At 43.8% G+C, this 13851-nt stretch overlaps 1 protein-coding gene across 4 annotated transcripts in view; it reads left to right on the top strand.

Annotated features, from left to right (window-relative positions):
• The window catches only part of Sano (CABIT domain-containing protein serrano), a 135342-nt gene that overhangs the window by 107606 nt on the left and 13885 nt on the right, over positions 1-13851 (top strand). The window lies entirely within an intron of this gene.

Genomic DNA, 13851 nt, shown 5'->3' with positions numbered 1-13851 from the left:
TCCACTCTATATAATTTTATAATTCTATAATATGACTGCGGTTTCATTTATAGCTCAATGTAATGCTAGCAAAGTTTTTACACGTGAATTGTCCACTCAGTGCGTTACAACAGATTCTTACGTCGTAAGCGGGCATTATCAAACCTGCAGTTAATATACGGCACCGACAAATATCGCACACGAGCGAAAAGCGAGATGGTAATATCCACGGACGATCGTCTTGCTCGTTTCTCCGTCCATTAAATCCGGCGATGATAATCGACAGCGACAGGGAGAGATGGAAAACGTTTCCTCATCATAAGTCCGGTTTTGCACGTATGCCGGGCGACGAGACGTTTACGGGAGGAAGTCGGGAATCACAAAGCTTCCTGCCGCGCACATCCGCAATCCAACGCAGGTACCGGTTAGTATTCCCAAGCCGTGGAAATTAGCGAGGTCCGCGCGGGTTAATCCGTCGTGGCCTAACTTCTCTCTCTCTCTCTTTCTCTCTCTCTCTCGCGGGTGTCGTTTAGCGGCGACTAGGTGCTTCGCATCGCGAGAAGACGGGTCGGTTGGAAGCCGCAAAGAGAGACAGGAGACGGAGAGAAAGAGGAGATAGTTCAACGGTGGACAGCCTCCGGGTATATAACGTCATCCTCGCTTGGTGCAGCGCTGTAATAGCCCCGGTTCGCTCCGCGGAGCCGCTCCGTGAATTAAACGAGACCAGGTTCAACGGCTGGACAAACCGTGGCTTCCGGTCCCACCGCTCATCCTCCGCCCACCTACTTGATCGCATATTATGAAAATTATGATTGTGCGAACCCGCGCGATTTTATCGATTGCCGTAGAAAGCGAGCGGCTTCCGATAACGCAATCGACGACAATCAAGCGTCCGGCGAAGCTGATCGTTCATAATCTAGCGGCGATCTCGCGTGGCTCGCAGGTGGATCGTTGATACCAACTTTTTTTAGTAATTATTTAAAGTGCCTCATATATCTCAATACTTTTACATTTCGGTATCTTAATAAGTTTTGAGCAAAAATTCTGTAAAGTACTGAAATCCGGTTTCACCGGCGCACGTCTCCGCTAATCATAATTTAGTTGATTCTTTGCCTCTTTCCACCTCATAACCGTGACCATAACTTAGGGAAGAAAGATTTAGTTGTCCACGATTAGTACCAGATGCGAAAGTCGAACAAAACTGGCCGGCGAAACCGGACTGCGAGTGAAAAGAAAGTCATACGTGGGAACCGCGCGCGACAGTTCCGCAATGGGAGCGTCGGAGTGCTGAGTTCTTAGGTCGTTCGCGTTACATTTCGTTCTCACGGGAAATTAAAGTAAAATCCAGATCTCTCGCGAAGCAAATTTGCGGTTAACGCGCGGTAATATTAGTTTCGGCATCGTTTTTTTCGCGACACTTCTATTATATACACGACGCCTCACTTCTATTATATTCCAAAACCGCTATTATATTCTAAATTACTTCGCCGTGTCCGCTTGTCACTTGCGGCTACCCGCAGCACCGTCGTCGCGCCATTTTCACGTACATTTTAATGTCCCGGCTGTGCTAAACGTCGCGCTACGAAATTACCGGGTGTCTCCCCGAGAAACGAGGATGCCCGTCGCTCGGCTGCTAATTAATTAACGCAGATCGAAAACATGTTGTTCTCTCCCTTCGCTTGTTTACCCTCTCTGCGCGAGTGTCCGACGATGCTATAGGCTCCCCTGTGGTTCAGGATAAACGGCACACGTTTATGGTTATCTATGTTAAATCGCGTCGCGGGAAGGAGGAGTCGTCGCCGATAATTAGAAAGTAATCGCGCCGTGGCTTTTCGCGTGCTCGCTCCGTCCAGACGGTCCCGGAGAGAGAGAGACTATTATCTCGCAAATTGCCGGGTGTGTTACACCATCCCGCGCCCCTGAGCCTCGCCTGTGCCCTCGCGACGACGTTGATTAATATCGACAAATTCCTCCACGCATTCGTATGATTATGCTCGTGGCGATATTCCACAGCTATGTTAGTTAACACTCGTGCCGCTGCCTCCTGACATGCGATGACGCGCCCGAACATAGTATTACGGCGAAATAAAGATTGCGCGGCGTCGTGGTCATCACAGGCGCGGCCTTTGATAATATTAAATATTTAATGCCGATCTAATATTCATCCGGTGTCCGCGTTTCTCGCCGCGCTCCCGTTGGCCTGTGCTTCTGGCACTCGCGCGCGCGAATACAACTTGGAACGAGCCGCGCTGTGATCATCTTCGAAATTGCTAGGCATCCTTACTTCGTGCCGAGACGCAGGCCGAGGTACTGCTCGCTTGTTAGGATGCTTCGAGAGGCACGATTGCCTCGATCCTGCCTTTCAACAAAGACATCGCGATATAGGTTTCGGTGTTCGATTCACAGTAGGCATAACCGGTGTCTACTGTGGCGCATAATACAACTGTGACACTTAGAAACGCAGAGAAAAGAAGAAATTATATGATTTCAATTTATATTAATGTATAAGAATTTCTAAAAAAAAGAATACCTTATACAGTCCTATGCGGTTCATGTATTTTTGTAGATCTGTATATATAATTTTCTATATTTCGTATATTCCATGCACATAGAGAAACGTATGCTTAGCGTGTTCGTTGCATTCGCGACGAGGTTTTCGTTTGTCTTCTAACCAAAACCATGCATATTTATCGTATCCCCCGGTTACATTGCATGCAAATTACAGACGACGTTCGGCTTCGCGACCCGACTCTTCGTTATTCCGTCCCATTGTCTGCCTACATCCTCTCTTCCCGGATAAATGCCGTCTCGACGTGGTTCACGTGCGTCGCGCTTGTAGGCCCGTCCTGAGTCATCCGGCGAATTTTTTCACCCATTTACCGTCTAAAACCATCTACGCATACTTAATACATAGTCGCGCGTCGAGAGGAGACGAGACGAGACGAGACAACGGTGAAATAAAGAAGAGCTCGAAAAAGAATATTAGAAGAAGGCTGCGTCGTCAGCCGCTTCGTCTTGAAAGCTCTCACCTGAAACTCATGGCACGCCCACGTGAAACGATACATGAATGGCTATTATACGGGATATGTCGGGTATGCCCGCATTGTGTTTTACATCCTTATAAATTCTTCGGCTAATTCTCTGACTAAAATTGTTTTTTTTTTTTCTTAACAAAAATTTTGGAATTTACATTTTGTAAACATGCAATTGAAATATCACAAGGAGCAAGTATAAACAGCAAGATATAATCATTTATTTGAAGTCGATTTTATGTAGAAGTTTCGCTCAAGTGCACATAGAAGTGCAGGTCTCTCTTAACAAGTGTAATTTTCCCGTTTCGAGAAAGGCACGACTTGTTTATGAGCTGAGGTCAAAACTCTTTGCTCCAAGGATGCGTGCATCGAAAGTATTAATTGATCGTGAACGTAGTTGGTAATGGAGCCTGGTATCTCCGGTCGTGAGAAAGAAACGAGATGGCGGGTCGATAAATAAGATTAATACTTGCTGCCGCTTTCGCGTTTACAAGTTTCCTCTAAACCGTGGAATATTATAATAATTCCTGACATTTTTCAATATATTTACGGAAAGCTCACAAGATACCCTGCTTGGATGTGCGGTAAAACTTTTTCGTCTCTCGCCACGTATCTTTACATAAACGGAGCTGCTTCCTTCCCTTAGTTATTTCATGAATAATAAAACGGATAACTGAAGAACGACGCGCGATCACGAAATCGCACTTGCATTTAAAACATAATGAATTTCGAGGTTTATGTCGCAGTTAAAAATGTAGCGAAAGTTTCGAGAGACCCGTGATAAATAATATGACGTTGCTAAAAAACAATAACCCATACAACAGGCCCGCTCTTTAAATTGGGAAGTTTGCTACGACCAGGGTGACAAATCGCGGAACACGCTCGCCTACGACAAAAGGTTCGGGATTACGCAAGAGCACGTCAGCACTTTGTTCCTTCCATCGGCGAGTTTCTTCGCGAAAGCGAAGCAAATCGATGGCATTGCCGGCGTGCCCTACGCCCACGTATCCCCGTGTGCGTACGTCGACATGGCAAAGGCGCGCTTCGAAAGGGCATGCTCGCGTCCACGCATATAATTTATAATTAGTTTATAGCGGGTAGTCGGGTGGTAATAGAATCGCGGAAAAGTAGAGAAAGAAGGGAACCAATAGAGGTATCATCGTATTATTTCGCCAGCGGCAACGGAATGACACTTTCGGGACATACATATTTGAAACGAGAGAAAAAGGGAATTCCATTTATTGTGTATCCTAACGTTAGAAGACAATGTCACTTGCAATACAATAATCAGTAATAATATTAATTAATTAATTGAAACGGATTTTCTCTTGTATAAAGTTGTAACAACACACATACAATTGTTTATTGGATAACGTAACGTAGAAAAAAGCGCTAAGTAGAAACATCACTATCTAGTCAGCCCGACGTACGTGGACTATTCTCCACTGTTGATGTAGATTTAGCATGTGTCTCCTAGTATTTTTTAATATGTCTGTAATGTTTATAATCAGATACGATTTACGCGATTAATAATTAATTCGTATATTTTATTGTAATATAAGTGTGTAATAGTTGTTACCATATTACATCGTTCTAAAATAATTGAAATATTGAATTATTTTAAGTAAGTGCAATATGTGAATATTAATTTATATAGATTAGCTTTGATTAAGCTCAATCTAATTTATATTATAGATAAGTATTAAGTTCTCATCGGCCTTTTCACTTAGGAACTTTTCGCTCGCCGCGTGTGCATGCGTGTGTACGTATCTTCTTCACTCTGTTCGAACGGGATCCGCGGCCCTCGAGTGAAACAAATTTTTTTCCCTTCCTCCCTTACTCTTTCCCTGCGATCGAAGAAACTCAGCTAGATAGTCGAGTGTCCACGATAGCATATCTATGCATATGTAAAACCACGCGGATGAGCCCACCGGCTTACGAGGCTCACAGTAGTGTATCGCAACGAACATAGTAGTATAGCTTTGTGCGACGAGCGCGCATGTGCACGTGCATACGTATACACATCCGCGAGTGTGTTCCGCGTGCGTGCGCGGGTGTGCGCGCATGTGTGTACATAGAAGCGCGTTTGTGCGTGGGCGGAGACCAGTAGCCGGCTCGCCGCACGGCCGGTTGATCGGCCTGTTGGACCGTGACGTGCCAACCACTACCACTTTATTATTACTACTGCACTCCCGCTAGCAGTGCTTTGCGTTAGACTCGCCGTGCACTCCACGAGAGAGATCCACGAGAGGAGGTCCCCTCGTCTTGCCGTGCGGGCGACTCACCGTGAGTATAGCGTACCGCGTCTAGATAACACAAATACGCGCGCGCGCGCGCGTGTACGTGTGTCGCTCCGCGAACGCGCGCAAGATTGCCCAGGGTTTATTACACTTGCACCGATGAAATTGTGCATGCGCCGTTCGTTACGCATCTACCTCTTCCCAAGTACCATTGGCCGGCCGGCAGGAAAGTGCTCGACATGCTACTGGAGAAACTGGCGCAGACGAAGCGGAAAGCACGACGTAGGGGAACTCATTGAATAGCGTTACAAATATCCGTAAAAATAGATTTTTACTTTGAGACAGGAGTCTCAGTATTTCTAAGTAACTCAGTGCAATCACGAGATACAGAACAGTAGCATGGGTTTCTTTTAACACTCTTTATATAAAATAAAAATCATATATTATTATAAAAAAATAAGGTATATCATCTGTGTTCAAGCATAAAATATTACATATTAAAATTAAATTTATATAGAGACTATTATCTCGCGATTTTATAATATCAATTCTTTGAGTAATTTAAAAATTTAATAAAATATTATATTAATTTTGATGGTTAAAAATAGTAAGATTTTGTCGGAGTAAATTTGAGAGATTTAAATGGATGGAACGATAATATACTTCAATTGAAATATATATACAAGCATACTTAACAGTATGCCTCAATAAAATTCTGTTGTGAGAATTTAATGGGTATTAAAATATGACGTAAACGATATAATATCGTGACAAATTAATTCTGAAGTATTGATGGTCCGTTACGCTTGGACGAGTAAATCTATTCGGTGCCACCCCGCGAAGGTCGAGGCGAACTAAATTCTCCTGTCGATGTCAATTGCAGCCTGGACCGGTCTGACCAACACATGCGCGAGCTGATCTGCTCGCGCTCGACGAAAGTCTGTTGGCATTTTCCGCCTGCGAGTCGGTCGACGGAGCTGTCGTGCTCGTCCGGCGCGCGCGTTCGCGTGTACAAATTCCCAGTCGTTTTATTACTCGCGTCGTGGAAAACGTGCATGTGGCGTTCCGTTAGGCGTCTACCTTGTAAACCACCACCGGTCGGACAGACCGGGCCTTGCCAAGTTGACCGTGCGAGAGGAGGCCCGCATAGCCGTCCGACTGAAATTATTTGCAGCGCGCGGCGAGGCTGGTACTAATTTATAATACTGCAAACGAGACTTGATAGAATCCATTTGCTCGGAGTAACGCACGGGGCCGTGTACGTCGCACGCGGGACGTAGGGCGGGTTGAAACGAAACGAGGACGTGCGGGCAAAATATCGCTTTGACACGATATAACGCGGGGGGAGCCTCGATACCAAACTGGTATCTCGCCACGGTACTGCGTATCTGCGAACCCTATAAAATTATTTCGTAGACGAGCGCGCGATATTAATAACACGAAATTACGAGAGCAAACCAAACGGCGAGCGTGACCATCGCTCATTAAACGCGCTCGCGTATGTATGAAGACTTGACATGAAAGTGGACTGTGTAAGTGGCAAGAACAAAAATCTCGCGGGATAAGGTAAATAGTGGTTAGGAGAATTATATCACGCAAAATCACGGAGAAAAAGATATTCTCTGAGTATTATACATTTTATAAAAGATGATCGTTATTCGTGCGTTGAAAACGAGATGATGCATAATGTTTGCAGTCCTTTACGATATTACTCTGCTCTTGGCAGATAATAAAAGTTTCAAGCCGCGCGGCGATTCGATAGAAAAGATCCAAAGTCTTTATATGCCGCGCAGCATAGCTTACATATTTCAAGCGGGATTTTTGCCACTCTTGTCCTTGCGTAATCGGCCGTAGCGCAGGCATGCATCTGGATCCAGCAGCGGCCGCGCGGCCGTCCCGATCGAACATCGATGCGGAACGAGCCCGACTCTCTCGATGCACGTTCTCTCTCCGCGCTGCTCATCGTAATACTCTCTCGCGGCGCGATCGGACGTGCAACGGATCGGACGCACAACGCTCGCCCCGCTTTACGATCTAATCTCTTCTTCTACTCTCACCTTCGATCGGCGCGATCGCGTTTGCTCGTTTACGGGACCGGGAGAAGCAATTCGCCCCGTGGTCTTTCGATACACCTTCGCGAACGAGCGAGCTGGACGGAGGTGATCTCCGTCGACCGGTTTTTCGTCGAGGATGCGGCCGCGTATAAAATCGCGCGAGTCGAGAAGAGGAGGCAGGCGGGCGGCTGCCACCGATCCAGAAGCAGCAGCTGCAACCGGACGGCGCGGCGCGGCACGGCGGACGGAGCGTAGAACAGCCGCGGCCGCTTCCTCTCGCTTCGCCGTACGATACGCCTGCGTACGCTACGAATCGGTCGACTTCGTGTTTTACGATCGTCCGTGAAATCGGACCGCGCGGTGTTTGCGATGCGATTGCACCGGCCGCGGCCAGTCGTAGCGCGTAGACGTTTTTCCAGAATAGTCGTATATAGGCGAGCGGAAAGCTCGTTTCTCGCGGTCGCTGATTAGCGAGATCCGTCGCGGAAATGTCCGCATGACTTATCGAGATTCATCGCTAGTGGAGTCGTTAGATAAACTCTATTTTTAATTTATTTTTTAATTATTATATAATAATCATTTAACTGTATGCGTATTTTTAAAATAATTATTTAGAGAGAGATAATAGAGAAGTAGATGATTATCTAGATATTCTTTTCGTACCAGTAAGTCTTTCAAAGAGCGAAGGGTCTGATAGCTTAATGAAACTAACAGAAATAGAAAATTACACCGTATGGAACTCGCATATCGAGAAACATTTGAAGAGCGTAATCTTATTGCTGATGTAATCGCAATCGGAGTAATTGATAGAAGAACTGATTAGGCATTTCTTACATTTGTAATACGACTAATGTGTACTTAACTCTCGATGAAACATTATGACTTCATAACGTTTCTTGTTGCGCGGCGCGAAAATAAGTTGTACGGCATCGCGTATTCCGCTGGATCATGCATCGACATTCCTGCCGCGTGTTTCGTTCGCTGCCGATAAATCAACTCGGCTGCGTACAGATCCAGATTTTACGACTTTTTGCGAAAAGCATCGGGCAGTAGCAGCACTTATACGCCGTTCGGCGCAGCTGCGGAACGGTTTTTCTCCACGGCGCGCGGCAGAAGGGTATCATGTCATTTCGCGCTCTCGTAAAGAGCGGCTCGGATGACGCGTGCGCATAGATCCACGTCGCGATTAATATCGCAGGAAGTTACAAAATGACTAATCGTTTCGTACAAACGATCGAACTGTCACGACCGTGGCCGCAATCAAGATAGCCGGCCATTAACTATCTTATGACAAAGGTAATGACGCTAATAATTCTTTGCAGAGCTTATACAAGATATCGATCTCACTTCTGTATGACTCTCCCGCCAATAAGAGGCTCTCGAAGGGCATTATCGCGCGATAGTAACAATGCGGCCTATAGGTAATTCCGCCAGGATTTGTCTATTCATTCCGCGATGCATTCAGCCTCACGTCAATCCCGTAAGCGCGCGCGTTCGATACCAGCAACCAATTCTCCATTGAGCCGCTCAATACCTGCCTTATTGACGCCACCTTTTGATTTTACAACACACGCGACAAAATTACAAAATATTATTTCGCTGCTATTTAACTTTAAAATTCTGGCTGTAATTTCTAAAAATATTACACTTACGAAGAGTTAATCAACCAGTTGAGAGAACTAAGTAACTATTTTACAAGATATTTCTGAGACATTACTCTTAGACGATCCGAACGTTCGGCTTTCGGCCGATGCTCGCCGATTTTCTGTTCTCACGCGCGAGGGATGCGAAAATCCGTCAGGGGAAAGCCCTCGAGAGTAACGCCGCTACGAGATCGCCCTTGGTGTTCTTGCGAAACGCGCAACGATGGTTCCAAGAAGCGTACAGGATGGTGGGTGGTCTCCATTCAGAGATGTTTATGGCTATGTCGTAGCAAAGTGGCTGCACGCCACGGAGCCCATGCGAGAGGGCCGCACTCTCCGTGGTGCCCAACGGGTCGAAGACCCTACGTTCGTCAGATTCACCTGGGGCCCTTCGCTCGTATCGACGGAGGCACCCCGGCGACCTCGGGCGTAGATGATGGGTCTCAGGAACAGGAACCGCATGGAAGATGTTTACCTCGTCTCCCTCTTTCTCTCGCGAGTGTTTTGTTCAAATGATTTATATCGATTTGTTGTTCGACTAGATGTCTCGCTTTTTCTCTGTTAATATGTGACTGATATTTCGTTCTATCGAGTTTTTATTTTACATACGTAAACGTTGGGCTTACCACGTTACGCGGCGTGCCAGGTGTGGCTCTCGTGAAACCTCGATAACGTCCCGGCGATATTAATCGATATTCTAATCGGTCAATCGACGCCCCCGGCATCCTTGCACGTAATATCCTCCTCATAACGGGACACCGAGTACTTCTGTTCCTCGATAGCTGACGATCAGCGTCGATAAATCGCCGTGGCGTCGACGAAGTCACGACGGAGCTCGCTCGGAGTCCTGAGATGTACGATGAGCGGCTCGGAGCTTTGCTAAACAAATATTGATTCTGGCATATCCGATAAAACGTAATACATTACATATCTATGCATATTAATATATATATATGTATGTATATGCGTAATTGCACATCTTAATCATTACCGCAAATCATTATCATATGTATATCAATTTCGAATTGATTTTTTTCTCAGCTGAAATAAAACGTAGTGCACTATATATCTGTGTACATTAATACATGTCGGCATAATTGTACACTTTAATCATGATTGCAAATTATTACTGTAGATCAATTTCGAATTGATTCTTTTTTTAACTAATTGTAAAATATCGAGATACCGCTAGATATTGCCATGTATAAACAAGAGAATAAAAAGCAACAAGTTTCAAATCTTTGCATCTTATATCGCGCTTTACCATATTTACCAGTGTCATCGGCAATTCACTCGAGCATGAAGTACAATCGTCCTCGGGGTACTTAAGGCCGCATAAACGAGCGTGTAACCGAGTTCGACGCGAATAACTCGCGTGGCCGCGACCACTTTCCACATTCTCCAAAAGCATCATACTACGCACGAATGGCATTTGAATTTCATTCGAACCGTTTTGCGACGGTATTCGCGCTTTAGCGACCGCAAATTTCACTTACGCCCTTCCGCTTCCTCATCACACCCTTGAGAGAGAGGCTCTACCTATGAATAATTCACGCCATACCCGCCCGGCCTATACCACGTTCCCGCAAATCCATATCCGTATTATTACATACTAGAGCAATCTTTACTCGCCACCGCGAGCCGGTGAATCTTCCGTCTATTGGACGTCGTTGGTAAGCTTGGTCGCGCTTCACCTTGTGCGCTCGCTGATTTACTCGTAAAATACCGCCAACGAGGAGCTTAAACGCGAACGATCGGCTCCGATATACTTCGCTTGGATATACGGAATCGAGCTATTCGCATGGAAATGCCGTAACATCGATGATCGCCTATCCGCGAGCTAAGTAAAATGTTTCTTGGAATCGCAGCTATGCGCTTTTTTTTAGACGTTTTTTAAAATGTCTATGCTGATATCAAGTTGCAGATGAGTAACAAAAATCTATTTGTAATACATATCTTAAGAAAAACACGTGTCTTGTGAAAAGATTTTAAATACACTTCAGAGTCGATTTGCAAACGCTCCTGTCAGTTTCTTTTTTTTTAAATTATATTTAAGTATTTTTATTATCGCACGCACGCGACAATCGTGCATTAATCAGACGGGACACATGCAAACATAAAATCCTCGTCTTCGTCCTCGATTTGTGATAATTACGCGTCGGCAAACTCGTCTAATTTATATGCTAACTACAGACGAGCCCGTCATAAAAACTAATTGACAGGCGAGTGGTAATTTATTATCTCGTCGCGTTTGGAGGCTCATTTCGTCCAAGTATGATTTACCGAACGTGACCGGCCGTGTGTTCTTCGACGAGACGCGCCCGTGACGAGATTATCATCGCGAACTTCGATCTCATTAGACCGGTCGACCGGATGTGCCGGCGAACGTCAAGGTTTTTCGGCCCGACTTCGTCCGTGACACGGTCCCTTAAGTAGTAACGCCAATTATTGCCCTTCCGTAAAGAGATACGCCCCCGATTTACTGTCCGACCTTCCTCTTCCCTTCATCAGTCGCGTCCCTCTTTCGACACCTCCTTTTTTAAATCCGCTTTTACGACGGACGCTGTTCAGACTACTTATCCCGTTGCATGCCTCGTTCCTTCTCTCCGAACGCATTAACATCGCTCTTCCAAACGACGATCCGATATCGTCGATTCGAACACATTTCACACTATACTTTGTTACAATATTTGATAAATTAAAATTTTATACATAATATAGATACAGGAAATTATTTCGCAAAATAAATATTGCAAGAATTGTGTTAAAATATTTACTTGTTATTAGTTCTTTTTTAAATCTTACTTATCAATAACTTTGCAAATTTTATTTATCGACGATTCAACTCACAATCAGTATAAAAGGTTACAAAAGTGAGTTGTATTTTTCCAGAGGAAAATAATCTTTTTCAAAAATTTGTGCATTCTGGTTGAGCGTATTGTTCTTTAATTGTTGTTTTTTTTTAACATACACTCGAAATGTCGCTTGAAGATACAAGCGAGAGTATGTAAATTGTAACAAAAACCACCCAATTGTCCACCCGCGCTTGTCGATCTTCGAGGTGCAGGAAGAATTCGACCGCGGATGATGCCGTTACTTCATGGAATGCGTACGCGCCAGTCGGGAGACTCATGCATGCGTTGCTGGAATACCTTGGTGCGCGTGTAGTGATTCGTCGTTGGTGCAACCGGTAGCGGCCCTTCGGACCTTGAAGCATTTCGTAATAATTGAAACTGTACATGCGCTCGCCTGACGAAGATAGTTCTCGTCTCTCGAGATAAATCTCTTTAATTACGACAACTCGAACAATTAGACAGTTTATCGTATTAACGAGATTGTGCGTAAAGAAACTCGGAAATGTTAAGAATTGCAAAATTTAAAGCACAAGTTCTTTTATAAATAATGTCATGTGAACTTTTTTAGATTTTTTTCACCGGTTAGTTTTTGAGAACATTTATGAAGTATAAGATTTTTTAAAATGAATTTTGGATAATGGGATACTCGATGCTGCATATCCAAGTCATCAACTAAAATGACTATTAAAAATGTTAAGAACTAAATAAATTTATGTTTATATAATAAATGAAAAATACACTATAAAAATACCTTCAAATATTTGACAAATATGACCATATGGTTTTCTTGTAATATTAAAATTCGCACCGCGGTGAAATCACAATAATAAATCGATGTTAAAACGTGTATATGTGATCGAAAACTTAAATAGGACAACGAAAACTCAACATAAAAGAAGTCACATAAAATTCTTTTATGTGACTTCTTTTATGTCACATCTCAAGTACGTTGGCCTCAAGTGCTTCGCTGTCACCATGAAATAGAGAATTAAGCGATAAAACTTTTATTACGACATAAAAAAATCTTGTCAAGTATATGTTCTCGAAAACTAGCCGGTGAAAAAATCTAAAAAAAATTACATGCTAACATTATTATAAAAGAGCTTATGTTTTAAGTTTTATAGAATTCTCAACATTTTAATTAACCACCGCACAATAAAATCTAATTGGGAAAAATTTATTTTCATTAAAACATTCATGTACATGGTGCTATCAGTATCGGTACAGCATTTTTTTTATAAAAGCTTGGAATTTGGTTTCTATTCTTTAATTATCTGTCAATAGCAGCATATTAGATGAGGAAACATTTCTGAGCTAATAAATGCCGACGTGTTTTTCAATCGGATATATAGGCGCGTGTGTATAGCGGCGATTCGACGGGCTTATCAATCATTCGTCGTTCGCGCACCAGCGAGGCTTTACAAGAACCTTGCTGGAGGAGGACCTATTGACGCGTATAAGTACAGAGAGAAACATATAAAATGCACGGGTTATTGTCGCCGGGCCTCTTGCCGACAGCTGCTCATTAGTTGTTGCCAGCCGCGCGGAGGTGAACCAGTCGAACGCTCACATATGCCTACACATATGCAAACGTATGCAGCATACGAGACATACGTCTAAGTATCTACGTGACGCATACATAAGCTATTTTTCACGGCACACAGGTTGCATTGTAAAGATAGATATTCCAATTATTTAAGCGTTAAAATTCATTCTTTAAATTCTCAGCTGTTTTGTTTTAACTTTTTATATATATTATTAATACAAAATACGATGTACAAGAATATAACTTAAACGTATAAATGATTATATAAAAACGTATCTTTGAAAAATTATTTCTTTTTAAAAGAATTATTTTTAAAAGTTTCAAGAAGGACGCATTCTTGAGCATATTATGTGGACCTTTATGTGGACCTTCTGCGCATCATTTCTCGAAGCGTATGACAAAGTCTGTAAAAGCATCGCCCGCCTCTTCAAGGTATACGCTGTAACATACGGACGTACGTTACAGGCATATATGCATCCGTATTCGTATAAGTGCAGTGAGG

The sequence above is a fragment of the Temnothorax longispinosus genome, chromosome 8 (assembly GCF_030848805.1).
Source record: "Temnothorax longispinosus isolate EJ_2023e chromosome 8, Tlon_JGU_v1, whole genome shotgun sequence".
NCBI lineage: Eukaryota > Metazoa > Arthropoda > Insecta > Hymenoptera > Formicidae > Temnothorax > Temnothorax longispinosus.
The sequence above is the reverse complement of the archived record's forward strand: the minus strand, read 5'-3'. Positions and strand labels throughout refer to the sequence as shown.